The following is a 21,988-nucleotide window of genomic DNA, read 5'->3' as shown; positions in this document are numbered from 1 at the left end:
TGACATCTATTGCTGATTCCCCTCACATTCCTGTAAGTCACACTAGCCTGTGTGACTGCCTAGTTGGATCAGAAACAACTTACTTTCTCAAAAATCATGTTGCTCGTAATGCCGGGACTCCTCATATTCTTGGGTAACTTCACTTGCTTGTATCTTTACCTAATTTGATCAGAAGCTTCTCCATCAGCAGCTAAGTTGGTCTTAGCCAGTCCTCCCCTCAGCTCTTCTCACTGAGTTTTGCACACAGTAGGTGCTCAGTCGAGTTCCTGATGATTGAGCACAAGATGCTGTTTAGAGGTAGCAATTTTAATTTCTCAGGCTTGTTACCATGGGATTCTTTTTACTAGAATTCCACTTAGTGTGCTCTCTAATCCAAAGGCTGGGAGTGCCCCCGCTGCGTCAGGGGAATACAGCTGCCATTAGGGTGTGCAAGTCCAGGAGTCGGGTCCTGGTGCAGCAAAGCAGGTACTCCTTTGGCATCTCATCCGCAAAGAGCTAACTATGCACAGCGTCTTCTCGGAAGGGTGCTTAGTCGGTGCTTCTCTGAGGCTCTCAGATGGGAGTTATTCACTGAAATGAGATAGTAGGTAGTCCCTCATTTCAGTTATTCTGTTGAATAACATTTTGTTTTGATGTCAACAATGAAAAATTTATGCCGATTACCTCTGTTTCAAGTCACCTTCTGTGACTTGCTGGTAAACTCTCTCAGTAGTTCTTCATTTATTAAAGGCAGAAGAAGGTGTGGATTCATTTTTGTATGTACTTTAAGCCAATTTAAATGCAAATGTAAATTAATAGTAACTGGGATGGATTAACTTAATATACATATTGCACAATTGAGTGATAAATGTAAATCTGTTTTTTAAGACGTGCCAATCCCTACTGTGTATTTTCTTTTTTTTTAAGGAGGGCGCAGCTCTCAGTGGCCCACGCGGGGATCGAACCAGCAACCTTGGTGCTACCAGCACCACGCTTTAAGCAACTGAGCTAACCAGCCACCCCCTACTGTGTATTTTTAAGCAGTGGTCATTTTGGCTTCTCTGATGGAACTATATCAGAAGATTGTGGGGTCATTTAGTAATTTTTTAAATGGAAACATTGGAGCAGAGGTACTTAGGAATTTTCTGAGAGATGTTGGAGTAATTTTGTTAAGTTCTTAATCTTCTCATTTGTCTTTTTCTTTAACAACCTAGAAATGTTTTATGGAATCAGCCTGTTTGCCTTTTACGTTTTTTACTCCAACTAGGTCAAAATAAAAAGTATAGGTAGAATTGGAAATTTTCTTTTGAAATGTGAGCAGACAAATGATAAGCTACGGGGAATTCACTATAAAAAGGAAAGTTTTCAGAATGGATTACAAAGTTAGTACATATCTAACCCAGTCTCCTACACACTTTATACGTTCACAGTAGAATTGTACATAGTGTTGGCTTCTAGGCATCATGAGATCCTGGAGAACATTTCTGAATCATAAATTTTATTCAAGTAAAGCTTTATTAAGTGTGGTTTATTGTATTCTGATTCTTTAACAATTGGTTACTCATTTGTGTCTTATTCTCATTCTTTGACTATTTTGGTTAAATAGCACTTTACCTTATAAGGTTATTGAAAGCTCTACAGTTCCAGTTCATAGCTTCGGAAAGCCTCAGTTTCTCCATCTTTAAGATGGTGATAGTGGTTGGTGAGGATTAAATAATTTAATGTACAGAAACACTTAGATCACGATGTTGATACATAGTAAATGTTAGTCATTATTTCAGTTTTAACCTTGCATTATTGTTTACCCAAAGAACTGAAGAAAAATTTCCTCTTCTTCGTATTTTTAAAATTAATTTGATTTAGTCTAAAGTCAGGTAACATTCTTTACATACTGGCAAACTAGAAGAAACTCAAGAATTTTTAAAAGCTGCATTTTAACTACTAATTTCTGGTGAAGCTAAGCAACTTTTTTTTCCCCCAGTGTTCAGTTTGATTTCCTTTATATTTATAGCAAATCTGTTTTTCTTGAATGGCTCATCCTTAGCCCAAACATTGGTTATATGGTTGTATTTGGTACAGGGGAGAGATACTCGTAATTTCTGCTTGTTCTAGCCAGTCCTTTATCAGTTAAAGAAGAGACCCTGCAACTGGAAATTGAGACTGTTGGTAAGATAACATGAGAATATTTCAAACCATTATAATTTTTGAAAATTATTTAAAAATATTGTCTGGCTATAGGTTTTGGGATAGTGGTATTAATACTGTTAGCCATTTATGTTTGCTTATTCCAGGTACAGCTCTCTAGTGATTGTTATAACACTAGTTATAATAGGTATTAGGCCTTATCCTAAGCATTTTATATTCATTGATTCAGTTATTCATTCAACAAATGTTTATCAAGTGCCTACCATGTGTCAGGCACATAATCTTATTTAATCCTCACCACACCCATGAAATAGGTATATTGTTTATTATTTTAGCCCATTTCATAGATAAGGATTTGGAACACAGAGAAGCCATGTATCTTGTCCAGTGTCTCAAAGCTATCGAGAGTCAGATTGGGGGTTTATTTTTAGAATGCCAATTGCTGAAGTCTTGGCATGAATTACTTCTGTGCCAGATTTTTGTCTTTAGGAGAGGGACATTAATCAAATTTTGAAGACTGGTACATAAGTAATAGTTAAGGTGATTTGAGCAACATGTGTCAGGCTAGATAAACTAAGCTAGGGTAGTTTCCTCTCTTACCCCACACCTGTCTTTAAAAACACCACTGCCAAAAGAACAAAAAATGACTTTCAAGTTCCTTCTTTTGGAGAATTCAGTTTACCTAAATGAGTGTGAAGCAAATGTAAATTTTCAAGGGGAATGAATATAAAAAAACATATTAAACACCACCGTTCCTTCAGAGGTACTCTAGGAGCAAATGGTATAGAAGCAGGATAGTTTAATTGTTCAAATTAAACAACTTCTGTTATTATCCATAGTATGATTTTGCTGTTTTTACGTAGAACTGGTATGCTATTTCAGATTTTCAATTTTGTTCCTGGGTAGTTTTATGGTATCTCTGAGGGGTATCTGTAAGGCCATATGACTGTTTTTTAAAAACAAATACTACAAGTTTCCAGAATTGGAAGTAGTTATATATTTATTTGAATGAGATTTCCGAACCGAAGTGTTTGAAGTATATATACTTTTCTTGAATTTGTCTTGAGAACACATTGCACATTCTTAATCCTGATAAGTCTTCATTTTAGGGGAGTTACCTTAACTTTTGGAGATGAGCAAGTCTGGTGAATGAAGTGAATAATCAACCTTGGTTTTGGTCATAAATGAGACATCATTCTAAAAGGTGGAGACTAAGATTTTTGTGTGTGTGAGACTGTCTTTGAGAATCCTACAAATGGAGTTTTAAAAAGGTTTTAAGCCTTGGCGCCATTGCTTCCCAAGATGACTTAAATAACAACACTTGTTTCGAACCTCTAAATAAAAATTGTCACTTGAATATAACTTGTTTTTACTTGTATTACTATTGAGTTGAAATTCTCTCTAATGAAAGCATTGTTTTGTATTAATATCAACATGATTTTATTTACATCCTTTTAAAAATTAGTCATTTTTTGGTTTACAAAAGTTTTTTAAAAGGTAAAAAGTGGAACATTTTTAGTCTGTGGAGAGGCAAATCTGTATAGAAACAGGTTTGAAATTAATTATTAAAAAGTGAAATTATTTTCCTGACCTGCTTACCAAAAAGCATTATTTGTATAGGCTTTCTGCAGAGGCTGAAGAGTTCAGATTGAAAAATGGTATCATCTACATCATCTGATGGCATGTTCCTATTTCTAAACATAAAGAAATTTCTGGTTTTATCCAGTTTCAAGTTAACTGAAAAAGTTAAATTCTGAGCAAGATAAATGAATTTTTGGCTCTTTAAATCCTGACATAGCTTTGTCACAAATGTGCTGTCTTCCTAATTACTTGGGGTATTTATCTGATTTAGGCCATCTTAGTGGTTTGTGTCTAATATCAGTGAATAAGGGGCTCATTTAAGTCTTACAGTTGAAAACTTTCTAAGAATTCTTAGTCATTGAGGACTAATAATAAAACCTAACATTTATCGACTATATGCCAGCTACTGTACTTAAGCACTTTGTATGTCTTTATTTAATCTCCGTTTCAACAACTCTTTGGGGTAGATACTATTATTATCCCTATTTAATAGATGAAAAATCCTTAAGATATGAGATGAGTTAGTCCAGAGTTAACACACTGGTAAATGCCAGGCTAGGATTTGACTCCTCTGCTTGCTCTTGAACTTTACATTGTTCAAATCAGAACATATGATGATTTTATGAACCGTGTGCCTTTAAAATCATTATTCTCTAAGTAAATGAAATGAGGTCAACATTGGCTTATGTTCCTTAGGTAGGAAGAATACCATTTTTAGATCTTGATAAACTTAAAGATGTATTAAATGTCTTTAAAATGGAAGACTGGGGTGGCCAGATGGCTCAGTTAGAGCGTGAGCTCTGAACAATAGGGTTGCCGGTTCGATTCCCACGCGGGCCAGTGAGCTGCGCCCTGCACAACTAGATTGAAGGCAGCGAGCTGCCGCTGAGCTTCCAGAGAGGTGGCCAAATGACTCAGTTGGTTAGAGCGCGATCTTTCAACAGCAGGTTGCTGGTTCAATTCCCACATGGGATGGTGGGCTGTGCCCCCTGCAACTAAAGATTGAAAACGGCGACTGGACTTGGAGCTGAGCTGCGCCCTCCACAACTAGATTGAAGGACAGCAACTTGGAGCTGATGGGTCCTGGAAAAACACACTGTTCTCCAATATTTCCCTATTAAAAAAAATAATTAAAGAAATAAAATGAAGACTGTTAGGAAGTAAACAGAAGCTGGTTGAATATAGTAGAAGTTGATTGAATATAGTATATAGTACACATGTAGTTAGGCTGTTTGTGTAACAAAGTACTGGTCCCTGGTAGGTTTATATCAGGAATACCAGTTTTGGTGCTTCGTGCCACAGCTGTACTGGAGTGCAATATGAGGTATTCTTAATATAATTTGATAAAATTATGTACTTTGAAACATGGGCTAAACTATTTTTTGTAGGAACTTGAGGACTGCTGATTGTGTTGGACTTTTGTTTTAAGATTAGATCCCAGCCCAGTTTGAAAGAGATGATCAGGATCTTAAAGAACTGTGGAGGGCGGTGCTCCTAACGCTGAGATCTCCGCTTGGGTTCCCACGTGGGCCAGTGAGCTGCGCCCTCTACAGCTAAGATTGTGAACAACAGCTCTCCCTGGAGCTGGGCTGCGGTGGGCTGCCCTGGGCTGCCGTGAGCTGCTGTGAGCAGCCCACCCGATGACTGGCGACCGACCACCGCAGCAGGAGGGAGGGGGGCGCAAGGCTCATAACACCAGAATGGGCCAGGGAGCTGTGTCCTACACAACTAGACTGAGAAACAACCCCTTGAACTGGAGTGGGACAGGGAGGCGGAAGAAGGGGGAAAAAAAGAACTATGGAAAAATAGTCGGGTGGATAGTGCGGCAGTTAATGGGGCAGGGAGAAATAAGGTAGTGGAGGGATAAAGTTTCAGATCATAGTGGCAAGAGGAGTGGAATTCTAGAAGAAATATTGGGAGATGGGTGGCTGTTCATTAAGTGGGTGAATCCAGAAGGGTGCAGAGAATCTTTAGCGACAAGAAGTGGAGAGGAGGCAAGGAACCCTGGCTTCAGTTACATTTTTGGTCAGTTTTCACATCAATTTTTAAAGCGAAGAGTTTTGGTAAGTCTCTTGAGTTTACAGTACTTGTTTTATAGTTAACCCAGGCCTAATTTGGAGAAAACAAAAAGACAAAAAAGTGCAATATATTGCCCTATTCTTCAGAAATTTAAAATTCTAATTGGGGAGGCAGTACCTAATTTCATAACAATACTGGTCCATATATAAACGCAAAATGGATTTCATAAACTAGTCATATTTCAAAAGAGCTATTTTCCAAGTAAGGACAGGAAAATGAAAAACAACTGTCATCAAATATCACCATTTTACAAAATATGGAACATTTTAAAATAGATAAGCAAAGGACATCGTCTCAGATGAAAGGAGTTTTTTATATTGAATAATTCAGCCTTATGAAAAATTTAGTATTCTTTGGTGAAAATGCCATTGAATCTATGGTACAGTGGTGACTGTTCCAGGAGATTGGTTGTTATGCTATTAATTTTTGTCAAAATGACAGGTTTACTGAGATTAGTCTGGGCTGAAGTGGTCTATGCAGGATTCATAGAGGCAGTTAAGATTATAAGATGCTTTACAATAAGATGAATGATGGGATTTGAAGAGGCAGAAAGGAAGAGGATGGTTTTCCAGCCCAGGGCAAAGTAAAAGCAAAGATACCGAGATTGGAGTAAACTTGTATTATTGATTGGACCTGAGAATACTTGTCTGATCCAAAATAGAGTTTAGATTATGGATGAGGAGATAACATTAGTGTGGTAATGCTCAATCAGATTATGAACAGTCTACTGAGGATTTTGGACTTGATCTTAACCAACCTTTAGGAAACACTGAAGTCTTATAAGTAGGGCAGTGACTTGATAAACTTGGAATTATAGACTGATTAATCAGAGGGTTTTATGTAGATTGTGGAAAGGAGGCCAGTTAAAGATTTTTGCAGGAATTCAGATCTGAACACTATGGGGATCTGAATTTAGGGAGTGAAAAAAAAAAAAGGAAAAAAAAAAGGAATATATTAGACATTTTGAAGAAGGAAAAGATAGGATTTGATGATGTAGAGAAAGAAAGTTAAAGATAACTCTAAGATTATGAGATTGGTAAAGCGAAGAACATTTGTGGTATTAATTGAATTTGGGAAAGGGGGCAAGGCATAGCCTTTTGCCTCAAATTCTGTTAACTGCTTTACTCTATATCCAAGTGCTTTTACAACTCTATTTGAGATATGTTGAGAGTCTCTAAAATTGCCCTGGGATTGAACTGAAAGTTAAAAGGTTTGTTTCATTTTGGAATACTCATTTTGGGGGATAAAAAGCAGTACATTTCAAACCACAAAACATTGTGTAAGTTCTTAGTTACGGGAATTGTAACCCTAATAAGTAACTTTATCATTAGATGGTAATCTAATTATCTAAGTGCAGAGGAATTTTTGGAATGCATTTGTTATTTTAAGATATTTTGTTTAACGGAATTTAATAGCAGTGTAGAAATAAACAGGTTCACCTTGAATGGCTTAATTTATAATGATACTAGTTTAAATAGTCTTTCAATTTCTGTCATTGTAGCATGTTATAGTAGAATATATTATCTACCATTTTTTTTAGCATCTACTGTGTAGCGGGTGCCTGCTGTGTATTAACTCTTTAATGTTTACAACTACCTCATGAAACAGTTACTATTATTCTTACTTTACAGGTGAGGAAACTGAAGCTCAGAGGCGTTTAAGAAGTGTCCCTGGGGGACTGGTAGAGTTAGGGTTCTGGATCACTGACACAAAGCCTGTTGTGTTACTTTCTACCACTGTCTTTGGATTAGACAGCATACGAAGAGGAACAGAGTGAGTCAGTTCAGATAACTGATTAGGCAATAACCAAAATCAGTGAAGTGTGACCCAGATATTAACTGGTGTCATCTACCCCTTTCCTGTCTGGGTGTGTGGGTGGGGGTGGAGCTTAAAAGGCAAAGTAGGATCTGTAGCTCCAGTTCTAGTCGGTGACATTCACTTGTGTTTTGGATAATGTCCCTCATATCCTTCTGTAGCGCTCTCAGCAAATCCTTATTAAAAACAAAGGTCCAATTCAGAATACAAACAAACTGTTGACACAGTTCAACAAATTGCCAGGTAGGGTCCAGCTTCTGGGATTTGCGGCTCATGCCACTTGAACATGTCGTTAGAGAGTTGTAGACTCAATGTCAGTGATACCTAACACTTGTGTGGTACGTGCCGCTCTCTTCATTCCCCCCACATTTGCAGCCATTAAATTCCCTAGCTTACTCTTCATGTTTGCTGTTGATAATTGCTTTAAAGTTCCACCTACTGATATCGCCTCCATCGTATAAAGATCCCGCCCCACCCCTCTCCACCTCATTCCTGGTATTCCTTTACCAGCTGCTTCTGCTGGGTCTGGTAGAACCTGTGACAGATGTGAGCAAAGTCCTAGCTAGGTTCTTCATCTTTCCTCTCAACATTTCCTCCCTTTCCGAACCCCTCGCTGAAAACAAGACGCTTTCTGTAACAAATTACTGTTATTCCTGTTTTTGCTGGTTGAATATTCGGACTGCTTGGACAGCAGGGAACAATCAGTGTGTTTCGAGTCCTTCACTGTGGCTTTTCGACCGTTGCTTTACCATTTTTGCACGGCTTCTGACTTTTCCAAGTCCCTGTCATCTACTTTCTCCATTTTCATGACATTTGTCATGACTTTCAGGATCCACGCGGATCACTTTTTTTCTCTGTCCCATCCCTCTATCCACTTTGTCTAGTACGTCATTCTTAAAAATTATCATCTTTCCTTTTTGTATCTTTACTTCACTCTTCATTGAGTCTTTCACATTATAAATACACTGAGGTCTTTTCTGTCCTAGAATAAATAAAATCCTTCTGCTTTTCTACCTCAGAGTTACCGCCATCGTTTTTTTCCTTGTACTCTCTCATTTTTTTAAAAAGAACATTCTGTCTGCAGTTTTTTTTTTTACACTCACTCATTCTTTAACACTTTTCCTTATTTCTGTCCTTGATACTTTACTATAGATGTCCTTTCCAAAGACTCAGTGCCAGGCGGCCTGATGGCTCAGTTGGTTAGAGCACAAGCTCTCAACAACAAGGTTGCTGGTTCAATTCCCACATGGGATGGTGGGCTGTGCCCCCTGCAACTAAAGATTGAAAACGGTGACTGGAGCTGAGCTGCGCCCTCCACAACTAGACTGAAGGACAACAACTTGGAGCTGATGGGCCCTGGAGAAACACACTGTCCCCCAATATTCCCCAGTTAAAAAAAATGTATTAAAAAAGAAAGACTCAGTGCCCACGTATCCAGGCATTTTCATAGCCTTTTTCTTTCTTAATCTCTCTGTAATCTTGATTGATAATTTTCCTCATTGAGCCTCTGTTCTTTGGCTAGGAGTTAAAAAGACGTATTTCTGGCCCCATCTTGCCTGGTAAGGCCGTTTTGCCTGGAATTTGGCTGGTTGTTGGACCCTGGTGGCCGCTACTGACTAGCAGAGAAGGGGTGGAGTCATGCATCATGGAGCCCTGTGCCGTGTGGACTTTTCAGTAAATAATTGATTTGACTTGCCCGTCTGTCTTCCTGTTCTCTCTCTTCCTCTCTCCCTGATCCTGCTGTGGCTTGTAAGATGGAGTGCCCACTTCTGGTCTTGACTCAGGTTAAATACTATTACATACAAAAACAGACATGTCTGTTTTAGAGCAGACTTTTGGAAAGAGTAATATGAACTGAGTTCTCGGTAAACGCATGTGAGATCTGAAATGCTCTAAAAATTTTGGGAAAGTTTAATGAATATCAGTGGCCTTAATAAGAACATGTTTACGTCTTCTCTCTTATTTTAGTATGATTTTCAGGGAAAGCTGTTTCTGGAAAAAAACAACAACCAAATCAGATTCTATCACAGCAAAAATAATTCATTGAGGATCTCAGTATAATAGAATTTCAAAGCTCCACTTACTCTTTAGGAGTATTTGCTGTAGTAATACTGCCCTGTGACAGTTCCCTGGAGGTTGGTAGGACTTTGGCATGAGCAAATATGGGTTAGATTAATACGAATGTAGAGCAAGTTTTTGAGACATGATTTTTTGAGAAGAAAATAGCACTGAGTAATGCCACTTTTTTTTGGTCTTGTTTTGCTATGTGAAATGATCGTTGAAGCCTTGCATCCTGAAATTTTTTTTTTTATCCTTAAAGATTTGAGTCATTCTCCGTCCTCAGATGTTTATCTCCTTTCCTAACAGGAAATAGAATTATTCAGCCCAGAGAGTTGATGAAAAAACTTTGGACTGAGTCTGGAGGTTTTGGTTCAGTCTTTGTCCTTATCTAGCTATATAAACTTGAGCAAGTCACTTTACTCTTTGGGCTTTGAGAAAATGAGAAGGTGGAATAAATCATTTTTGAGAAGATTCTACCATTTTAATTTGAGGTGTTTTGATAAAAAGCCATGTACAGTAACTCTTAAAAGTCAATTACCAATTAATCAGAAATGTGACAGTTTGAATTGAGGTGAGCGTTTGGAGTATGTCATTCGACATGTAAGAAATGCAGTGTAGCTACAAATTAAAAATGGTAGAATGTATACTCATGTCAGCAGCAATGTTACATGGATTATAAATTTGCTAGAAAATATTACCAAAATGTGGAGATGCTGAAATGTGAAATCCAATATATATGCACATTTCAAGATTATATGACAGCTTCGAGGCCAAAATTATTTAGGTGTTTGTTTATATGGAAAATACGTAAAATGACAGGGTGAAAAAATATTAACGATTGTAGCTGATGACGTTTTCTTGGTACTTACAATGTGCCAGCCACTATTTTGATATGACTTTCGAAGGCATTTAGTCCTTAAACAATTCTGTGTGGTAGTTATTATCCCCGTCTTACACGTGAAGTCACTGAGATACCGCTAAGTAACTTGCCCATACTGCTAGTAAGTGACAGATCTATGTGATTTCAGAGCCTCTGTTCCACAGAAATGTGTCTGTCACATGTTTATCTCAGAATGCATACAAATGATGGTATACAATGGTGGGAACAAAGTAGAATTCAAGTATTTGTTGAATGACTAGGTTATTGTGGAATGTTTGACAGCACTTCCTTAAGCCATGTGCTGTATTCCGACATACTTTTCATTACACATTACATTAGTTTAGTAATATACATTCATATTTATTGACTGATGTGGTCTGGGTTTGAATTCCATTTGTACCATATGATATTTATGTAAACGTGGGAAAGGAACTCTACTTCTTTGTGCCTCAGTTTCCTCATCTGAAAAATGGGGTTAATGGTATCTACCTCATAGTGTTGTGAGCAATAAATGAGTTCATGCAAAGGGCTTAGAATGACACAAAGTAAGCATGACACAATAAATGCTAGCAATTGTTATTGTGCTTTTAACTTTTCCAAGTACTTTAACATTTCTTTCAAATGACATTCCTGTGAGAGAGGTAAGGTCTAGAGTCTAGCATAATCAGTCCCATTTTACAGATGAGAAACCCGTGAAGGAACTTGTCTAAGGACACTGGAACAAAAATTCAATGGACTGAAATTTAATGGATTATTTAACCCTAGTCTGGAAGAAAAAGAAAAGTGGTTAGGGATGAGTGTCGTAACGGTTCCTCTCTCGTATAGTAGGGCAAATCTGTGGTGTCTGGAATGAGAAGGGAGGTTCTTGATTCTCGTCCCTCTTTTAGAAGGGAGGTAGGGAGGATGCTGCGTCATTCCTAGGTCCTACTCTGGCATCTAGCAAGCTGAGAAACAGCACTGGAAGGGTATCGGATTCGCTGGGAACTGAGAAAACAGCTTACCTTTTCTGTGTGAAAAAAAAGGTAAAATGAGTGGGAGACGTGAGCTACCCGCATGAGCTGTTGCTGTCATGTGAGTTGTTTTAGTGGATTTAACTCTTGAACTGCTTCAGCTAAACTCTAGTCTTTTGTCCTGTGTCAGTTTCCTGCAGTTGTTTAGAGGCATTTGTAGGATCTAAGTACTTCTAGCTTTTCATTTTTTCATTTTTTTAGTGGCCTTATATGGCTTGGTGTCTTGCAGCCGTCAGCACCTGATTTTGCTGCAGTATGTACTGCATGGCCTCTGCATTGCTGTAAGCAGGTCTTGGCCAGACTTAACCCTGTCTATCTCCTTGATGAAAAGGTTTCTTTGCATCTGTCCCTTAGGCTAGTCTGCTGTAGCATTGGAGGCTCTTCCTTACCTCTTGGAAAAACCTGAAGAGAAAAGAGTTTTTTGAGAAGTCACCTTTTGTTGGGGTTTCTCTTGGCTAGGATTTCTCTGGCTGTTAGCCTTCCCTTAGGTCTAGTACATAGAAACAGTGTCTTAGCAAATGTATTTGGTGCTTGTACATGCAAGAGACTACTCCCTACTAGTCACTGGAAATGCAGAGTGTAAAAATGGAAGCGTATTGAATTAGACTGAATAATGACTAAGGATAGATGAAGCAATATACCTAGTGGAAGAGAGTTTTAGGATCAGGCAAACCTGGATTTAATTCCCAGTTCTGCCTTTTATTACCAGTGTGACCCCAGGCAAATTGCTGTATCTCAGTTTTCTCATCTACAAGTAGAAGTGCTAACAATACCGAGTTCTTAGGGTCGTCTTAAAGATGAATTGCGTTTTAATTTCTGGCACTGAACAGAATGCATAGATATAGTACTGTGAGCTGTACTTTTCTGTCGTCTTGTTGAAGCTGAGTTCCTCATTAAAATTAGTCTACTAATACTTAGCTGAGGTTTGTTGTGAAGATTAAATGAGAAAAGATAGGTAGGTAGCTAGGTAGTCAGGTAGGTAGGTAGGTAGATACATAAATAAATAGAAAGTCAGATAGATAGTAGATAGCCTGGCACGTAGATTTTGTATGTACAAAAAAACAACTGAAGCAACTGAAATACTATAGGCAGTATTTCTTTGCATGAAACAAATGCAAATGCTACCCAAATCAAACCCACAACAGCAACGAGTCAGTGCTACTTAAACAGTCTGGTTGGGTTACTCTTACTGTGCTTAACTAAATATATGCATTTCTAATTGTATTTTGCTCATGAGTCATTGTTTCTTTAGTTCATCGCAAAGTCCAGGCCATATTTTTTACACATAATCATATTCTACTCATTCTCCAAGATCAACTTAAATTTCACTCTGAAGCTCTTTAGATCACTCCGGGAAACGATTTGTCCCCTTTCTAAGTGCTGTTATGACGCTTAGCATGGACTGACAGGTAACATTTTTGCTCCCATTTAGCTGTCTGGAGAGAACTTCTGTTCATTCTTTAAAATCTAGTTTAGATGTCTTCTCTTCCATGAAACTTTCCTGGCTCCATAGTACGTCAGCTCCTGCTGTACTTTGTACGTCTTTTGTTGTTGGCGCTTTCCATGTTGTGTTATAATCATTTGCTTACCTTTGTCTACTTATAATAGACTATGACTATTGTAAGAACAGAGTATTTATCTCTATGTTCCTACTTATAGCACATGCCTTGCTCAGGAAATATTGAATTGAGACTTTGATGCGTTAACCTTGTGTTGGTATTTTTCTTTTCCTAACCTCAGAGGGCATGATTGGGAAGCTAACTATTGTGTCTGTGTGTGTTTTAAAACAAAACAAAAATATATATGATATACTTCATATGCCATAAAGTTAATCGTTTTAGGGTGTACAATTCCTTGTTTGTTTTTAGTATATCCCCAGGGTTGTGTAACCATCATCACTAATTTCAGAACATTTTCATTACTCCAAAAAGAAAGTCCATACCCATTAGCAGTCACTCTCCTTCTCCCCTACCCCCCAGTCTCTGGCACCGTAATCTGCTGTCTGTCTCTCTGGATTTGCCTATTTTGGACATTTCACATAAATGAAATCATACAGTATGTAGACTTTTGTGTCTGGCTTCTTTCACTTACCACAGTGTTTTGAAGGTTCATCCACATTGTAGCTTGTATTAGTACTTCATTTTTACGGCTGAATAATATCTTATTGTATGATTATAGCATATTTTGTTTAACTTTTTATTTTTTAATTTATTTTTATTTTTATTGGGGAATATTGGGGAACTGTGTGTCTCCAGGGCTGTTGTCCTTCAATTTAGTTGTGGAGGGTGCAGCTCAGTTCCAAGTCCAGTTGCCGTTTTAGATCTTTAGTTGCAGGGGGCGCAGCCCATCATCCCATGCGGGAATTGAACCGGCAAATTTGTTGTTGAGAGTTCGCGCTTTAACCACCTGAGCCATCCAGCCACCCTGTTTATCTTTACATCAGTTGATAGACATTTGGGTGGATTCCACTTTTTGGCTATTATGAATAAAGATTGCTGTACAAGTTTTTGTAGGGACGTAAGTTTTCATTTCTCTTGGGTATACACCTACAGTGTGGAATTGCTGGGTCATATGATAACTATGTTTGATTTTTTTGAGGAACTGCCAAACTTTTTCTCATAGCATCTGTACCATGTTGCGTTCCCACCAGCAACGTACGAAGGTTCCAGTTTCTTCTCATCCTTGTCATCGTGCTTTTTGATGGCAGCCGTCCTAGGGGGTGCGCAGCGGGACCTCACTGTGGTTTTGATTTGCATTCCCCTAAAGACTGCTGATGTTGGAGCTTCTCTCTCACGTGCTGAGTGGCCTTTTGTGTATCGCCTTTGGAGAAAGAAATGCCTGTGCAAACCCTTTGCCTGTTTTTTAATTGGTAATTTGTCTTTTTATTGTTGAATTATAAGAATTCTCTGTATATTTTGGATACAAGTCTTTTATCAGATGTATGACTTGTAAATATTTTCTTTGTGGGTTTTTGGATCGACTTGCCTTGAATTCGTTGCCCACCTCATACATTGCCCACCTCATACGTTGCCCACCTCATACGTTGCCCACCTCATACATTGCCCACCTCATATGTTGCCCACCTCATACGATACACGATGTAGAACTACAGTCCCGAAGCAGCATGTGTTAATCGAAGTCATTGCCACTGTGTAGGTAGCACTGAAGTTCTGCAGTTCTGGGTCGTGAGCTCTTGACTGAGAACTGGGGAAATAGGGGTTTTAGTCCCCGCATTGCCACAGCCAGCTAGTATGGCTTTTGGGCATATCATGTGATTTTTCAGGGGTTCAGTTTTCTCATCTGTAAAGGGATCTGGACTATGTAGTCTTTAAGGTCACCACTAACTTTGTGTGAGTTGATAAGGTCCTTAGGGACACATGCCCGATAGGCTGGTTATACTTTCATTTGTTCTTAACAGAACTCGTGTGCATGCTGTTACCTTTGCTGGAAAACCTTTTCCTCGCCCTGTTCAATTAAGGATCCTTTCTTTCTTTAAAAAGAAATTAATTCATAGTTAATTCTGACCAGCTCCAGTCATTTAAAATACACCTGGATTAAAGGATTTATAGCTAAAAGAGACCTTTAAGATCTTTTATCCCGTGTCCTCTATTACAAATGATGAGTTGGAGGCATAAAAATGTTAGGTTCATTTAACGTCCCATTTGCTGGGTGTTTGCCATGTTCCTGGCTGTGCAAGTAGTGGCAGAGTTGAGATGAGAAGTGAGGTCTTCTGGGCTCTCAGTTCACTATTTTCAGTGTACCACTTTGTTACTAAATTAGAATCAGAGTAAGGCGTAGTATCAGGAATTTGCCAGTATTTCAGCTAAGGGTCACAAAAATTTTCCTCCAAATTCTGATCCTTAATTTGTGGCATCAAGTGGAATGAGCGTATACTTATTACATATTTTAAGTCTAAAATTGATGCATAGTTTTAGTTTTTAATCATCCTCCCTTCCTTCAAGGACCTGTTTTCAGCCTCAGAGAGTGACGTGTGGCTCTAAGATCGTGAGTTTGCTGCCTGTGAATTGTGACGACACTTCCAGTCAGAGCCGTTGGTATTACCCTGCCCATCCCAGGTGCTCTCTGGTCCCTTTAACTCCCGATGAAAATGATGTAGTTGGCAGTGTGCCTGTTCCTAACCGCGTGTTCCTAGTAATGTGGTTTTCCCAAATCTTCAATGGAATGTACAACAATATCGGAATCACAAATTTAACTCTCGAAAATCTCAAAAGATTCTACCTAAACCCCACCCCATGAGTTGGTACTAGTGTAGGCTGATTAAATGATTGGAATGGGAGCGTAGCATATTCCCAAGGAGTCCACAGTTCTTTATATGCAATTTCAAAAACCAAAAAGCACTTAAAAATGAAAACCATAGTTCACTTCATGGCAAAACCTGACCTGAACTAAAATGAAGCTATTTATAATCTTTATTTATCCTACTTAGTGTGATTATTCATATATTGAACTATAGAAACATAAATGTGTTTACCTACTGAGTGCCACCTTCGTTCCTATTATATTATCTTTACAAAATCTAAAAAAGTTCTGAATTCCAAAATACATTTAGCCCAAAACGAGGAACGGTGGTTCTGTATTTGTTTTGTTGGCAATAGTTCCTTGTTACATGGGTTCTTCTTGAAATGAACTCCAGGGAGTGGAGTTTTTATATTGGGCCTTCATTGATTAATAATGCACACCAGCTAATTTCCACTAGTCTTTGTTTTTCATAACAATATTGCTGTATTATGTATTCATTAATATTAGGGAAGGTGTTTTCTCTTGCTCTTTAAAATAGTTGAGAATTTTTTATGGCTTTCCCCCCCCCCCCTTCAATTATTATTATTATTATTTTTTGTGTGAAAATTTCTAAACCTAAACAGTTGAGTGAAGAGTAGTATGAACACTCATACTTTTCACCTACTCCATTGGTTATCAGAGGGTTTATACACAGATCCCTGGGGGTTCCCATGACCCTTCAAGGCAATCTACAAGGTCAAAACTTTCATAATAATATGAAGACCTCATTTGCCTTTTTCACTGTGGTGACATTTGTAGTGATGATGTAGAAACAGTCAGTGTTGGATAAACCTGCCTGTGCCTCAGCACAAATCCAGGTCGCCGTACCAGGTTGCATTAGTGATAATCACGTCTGCGACCCCCTCGCAGTAGAACAAAAATGCCAACTTCACGTTCACTTACTGTCCTTGATGAAACAGTAAAAATCATTAATTTTAATAAATCTTGACCTTTGAGTACACATCTTTTCAATATTCTGTGTGATGAAATGGGAAGTTCTAGGGAGCACTTGTGCATATCAAGGTACAATGGTTATTTGAGGAAAAACACTGGTATGATTGAGTTGCAAGCTAAACTAACCCCTTTTTTCGTGAAACATTTTTACGTGAAAGAATGATTGACAGAAAAACTCAGATTTGGGTACTTGGTGGACATTTTCTTGGAAATGAATGACATGATGCTTGTCATTTAAAGGAGAACAATTGACAGTATCTATTGCCAGTAATAAAATTTGCATCTTCAAGCAAAAATTAGAATTTTGCACAGCTTTTATCTACCTACCACTGTGAGCTTGTCAGCTTCCCAGTACTCAGTCTTTTTTTTGATGAGATTGGTGGTGTGATATTAACAAAAGTAATTTTTTGATATTGGACAATGAAATATGTCAACATTTAGAAGGTCTGCATATCTGTCAGCTTAGTGAACCAGTATTTTCCAAATGATCAATGTGTGATTTTGTAAAAATCATGCTTGGATAAAAGATCCATTCAAACGGCAAGGCAGACCAATGGATTTTAATGTAACAAGAGGATGAGAAGTTCATGTATATGGCTTCAGATTCCACAACTAACCTGTGAGAAACTGCCACTTGTCAAGTTATGGTGTAGTATCAAAAAGTAATATTGCTAGTCATCTTAAAAGGCTGTTAAAGTACCCCCCTTTTAAAGTACATATTGTGTGAAGTTGGATTTTCTTCATGTACTTTAAACAGAATACTATATTATAATGCTTGAATGCAGAAGCACATATGCCCCAACAGGTGTTAAAGAGATTTGCAAAAGTGTAAAACCAATGTCACTCTTCTCATTAGATTTTTTTTTTTGCTTTTGGAAACTTTAGTTATTTTTCTTTGAAATTTTATTATTAGTTTCAGGTCTATAAAACAATGTAATGATTAGACATTTATACCCCTCACAGAGTGATAACCCCCCTCTTAATCTCCTATCCCTCTGACATCATATATACCTGTTACTATACCATGGGCTATATTTCCTATGCTGTGCTGTGCATCCTGTGACCATACATGTATTTAATTATAGTTGACATTCATTATTATTCTATGTCAGCTTCAGTGTACCGTGCAGTGGTCAGGCAACTTGAGTTATTTTTCATAAAAGCATGTTATTTATGTTAACATAATGAGCTTATTTGAAAATCAGTACGTTTTAAAATTTTGTTTTAATTTCATATATGGCAAATATAGATAGACATAACGCATATAAACAAAAGCCCTTTGGGGGGGGGCGGGTCTTAGGTAATTTTAAGAGTATAAAGGAGTTCTGAGATCAGAAAGTTTGAGAACACTAACCCAGATTCACAGTTGTTAATATTTTGTCACATTTGCTTTATCTGTTTGTGTAATTTTTTTCTGAGACATTTGAAAGCAAGTTGCATACATCATGACCTATAACCCCTAAATACTTCCACATTCAACATTGATATTCTGATATTCATATTCAATATTCCTAGTTGTTCTGTAAATGTGTTTTATAGCTTCCCCTCCCTATTCAGAATCCACTTTAAAGATTTCTTGTTACATTTGGTTGTCATGTCCCTTTTAATCTAGAGCAGGGATTGGCAAACTTCTTCTCTAAAGGACCAAATAGTAAATATTTGTGGTTTTGTGGGCTATACTGTCTCTTGCAAGAGAAAAGCAGCCATAGACAGTATGTAAGTGAATAGGCGTGGCTGTACTCCAGTAAAACTTTAGTTTGAAGACTGCTGACTTAGAACAGCTCCTCCACTTAACTTTTTTGGTGTGTCTTTTTGTTTTGTTTTGTTTTTTTACTTTTATTAGCGTTTATTTGATGCTGAATTTACTCCTGGGCCATACATTTTTGTTTCTTCAGTCTCTTCTGGGAGATCTTTTTCTTCTGTGCAGCCTCCTTTTCTGGTTTAGGAACAATTTATTCTTTTTCAGTTAGGACCATCTCAATGTGGCAGGAGAGCTCATGTGTGGTTTAACTGCTCACCAGCTCTATAAGTTCCCTCGCTGCATCTTGAGAGCTTTGTTCCTGGATGTGTTCAGTGCCCAGAGAGTCGACATCTAAACCCTTAAGTTCAGCATTACTCTGCTTTTTTAACCATGTGCAGTAAAAATTCAGCACTCTTTTTGGGCCAACGACCCTGCGTCCAACCCTGTTTGGCCTGGGCACACCTCCCAACTCCACCATTGTAACAATGGAACGGCACACACGGCTTCTGGAATGTGACGTCCTTTAGGTGGTATGTGGTGGCTTTTTGGACATGCCCACCCTTGATGGCTGGGGCAGTTTCACGAGTGAACCTGTATATTTGAACCTCTTGATTTACATGAATTTGTGGGGTTCCCTGGGTTAAGCGAACAGCGAACCATTTTCAGAGGTCACTTCAGGCTGCTTACGGGAAGAGCTGGTGTGTCTTTAGTAACACTTTTCGTTTGAAGAGTCCAGGCCAGTTACAATGTCTCATGAATTGGATTTGTCTGATTGTTATCTTATGCTTAGATTAGATACAGGATACACATTTTTGATAAGGAATATTACATAGATGATACTGTGTTATGTTGGGAAGCACATAATGTTAGTCTGTCCCATTACTGTTGGTGGTAAGTTTGATCTCTTCATTGTAAAGGTGCCTACTGCCCTTGGTAAGTAATCTGCAGGGTGACCTTGAGACAATGTGAATATCCTGTTCTCCTACCGAATGGTTTCAGCATCCGTCAGTGATCCTTGCCTGAGTCAGTTATTACTTTGGTGGTTGTGATCATAGTTCTTAACATCTGCTTAAGTAATAACAGCAGTAAAAAACCAAATGTTATTTTCAAAAGACTCGTGAGCTTAGAAAGCTCTGTTCACTTGTAATGTCACTGATTCTGTGGTTTAGTTTCCCATCACAGGCGTAGCCTCTTTCCCTGGGAGGGTCAGGCTGAAGAACTGGGTCTGCATGTGTTGTCCTGAGCAGCTGGTTTCCGGAAGCTGGTTCCAGAACATGGTGTCTTCCTCTTCTGAGCCCAAAGCTGCTTAAGCGGAAGGGACCTGGCCTAGTCGGGACTGGAAGTTTTCTTTGCCTTGGGTAGTTTTTCCTGTTCTTTACGTCTTAACGTCTATATTGCTTGTGTTTTAGTGGTTCAGTTTGTGGATCCTATAATACTCTCAGAATCAGTTTTTATCTAATTACATGTTAAAGCTGATAGCTTAGAGAAATGTGTGTATTATTTTAAGAGAAACACTTTCCCCCACCAACTTCTTATGAAAAATTTCAAACTTACAGGAAAGCTAATACAGTAGTCTAATAAATACTCATACCTTTTATCTGGATTCAATAATTGTTCATCGTTTGCCTTACATTTATTTATATAGCTCTAAATACCTGTATATGTGTATCCATTTTTTCGTAACTATTTGATAACTTGCAGATGTGTAACCCCTAATAAGGACACTCTCCTACATAACCACCATACCATCCATTATCACACTTTAAACAAGTATGTTTCTAATATATAATATCGATCCATTTTCGATGTCTCCAGATTTCTCAAGAATGCCTTTTATAGTTTTGTTAAGAAATCGTCTCTTGAAAGACAATAACAGATGAGAGACTGACATGTAATTGAACAGTGAAGTGCTCTGTGTGGTCTCTGCCATGAAAAATAACTGCTAAGTTTGTGTGGTGCCCTGCAGGTAACTGCAGTTAGTTGCATTTCATAGGTCAATAAAATGAGGTCATCTGACTGGGGGGGAGGGGTGGGGGGTTCAAGGCTTCTTTAGTTTATGACCAAGGGTTGGACCTTTCAGAATATCAATGATGAACAGGATAAATTGAAAAGTAAGAAATTAGAATGACACCTAGCCTGGCTCATAGTAGATACTTAATGAATATTTTTGACACAAAGATATAACTGGAAGGGGGTGCCAGAAAAGACTGTAATCGAGCATGTATTGAATGACTACAGTGCAGTTAGTCTAGTAGATGCTGTGGGAGATGAAGGAGAAAACAGCGTTCATGTTCTTGAGAACTATAGTATTAGCTGAGAGGAAACAAACTCATTCTTTTTCTTGGTTACTATTTCTCGACCGTCTTCTGCACGCCAGGTACTAGGTACCATGGTGACCAAGACTGACACAATTCTTGCTTTCATGGATCTTACGTCCTAGTTGGGAGAGACAAGCTGTAAAAATATCAACAGAATAATTTCAGATCGCGGTAGAGGGACGTCAGACAATTTAGAGAGTCATGGGAGGAGGAGAGTGCAGCGCTAGCTCGGCTTGTTGGGGAAGGCATTTCTGAGGAAGTGACCTGTGAACTGTGACTTGGATTACAAAGAAGGAGGCGCCTTGGGAAGATCTGGGGGAACGCAGAGGAAGCCGCAAGTACAGACAGAGATCCTAAGGTTGGGATGAGTTGGCCAAGGTGAGGACCCCAGGAGGCCGGTGTGTATGGAGCGGATGGTGAGAGGGAGGAGAGAGCAGACGAAGACTATGATAGGAAATGAAGCAGGAGAGGACGGCAACGACCCGCTGGGGGCGGTTTTTATTTATTTTAAGTGCTAGGAACAAACCACTGAGAAATGCAAATTGTACTCCATAAACAACCGAAGGATTCAGGTAATTAATAAGGGCTTAATTTTAACTATTAACTTGTATCCTGAGGATACTTCCGTCTCCTTCCCTCTTCTGCTTTTTTCTTGAATAACTGTTACATTCATAACATTATACCGGTGGGAATACAAAGAAATAACAAGTCTGTACTACACCTTCAAGGAGGTTTGCACTATAGTTGGAGTGATACATGGTATAAACTCAAAAAGTGTGTCTGTGAGTGTGCTATGGAGAAGAATGCAGCTGTCACAGTAGTATGTGCTTACACGCTACACGGCAGCAGGTGCTCAAGAAGGGAAGCGCGCGTGGGCAGGGTGTGCAGGAGCTGCACGGAGGTGGACGTGGCATGGAAGTGGTTCTTGAGTAGGTTTGATGAGATGGAGGTCTTTCCAGGCAGGGGAAACGTCTGGGTAAAGGAGTAACACGAAAGGGTTTTTCCTCAGGAAATCATGAGTACATCAGTCTGTCCAGGGAAGGAAAAACGATAATGGCCGGCATGCCAGCACTTTTAAGTGACTTGAGACTAAGGAATTTAGACTTTAGACTAGACGTCGTGGGTA

General features: G+C 38.6%; 1 protein-coding gene across 4 annotated transcripts in view; it reads left to right on the top strand.

Annotated features, from left to right (window-relative positions):
• LUZP1 (leucine zipper protein 1) overlaps window positions 1-21,988 on the top strand; it is a 90,194-nt gene that overhangs the window by 20,420 nt on the left and 47,786 nt on the right. Inside the window, exon 1 of one of the 4 annotated variants that reach the window (XM_088790471.1) lies at window positions 19,774-19,902. The exons of the other annotated variants lie outside the window; for them this stretch is intronic. The gene's annotated coding sequence lies outside the window, so the exon portion shown is untranslated. Of the gene's footprint in view, window positions 1-19,773; window positions 19,903-21,988 lie in introns of those variants that run through there. 4 annotated transcript variants of the gene reach the window in all.

The sequence above is a fragment of the Rhinolophus sinicus genome, chromosome 14 (assembly GCF_057876585.1).
Source record: "Rhinolophus sinicus isolate RSI-liver-muscle chromosome 14, RSI-T2T, whole genome shotgun sequence".
Taxonomy (NCBI): domain Eukaryota; kingdom Metazoa; phylum Chordata; class Mammalia; order Chiroptera; family Rhinolophidae; genus Rhinolophus; species Rhinolophus sinicus.
Note: the sequence above shows the minus strand (reverse complement) of the source record. Positions and strands in the feature narration are given on the sequence as shown.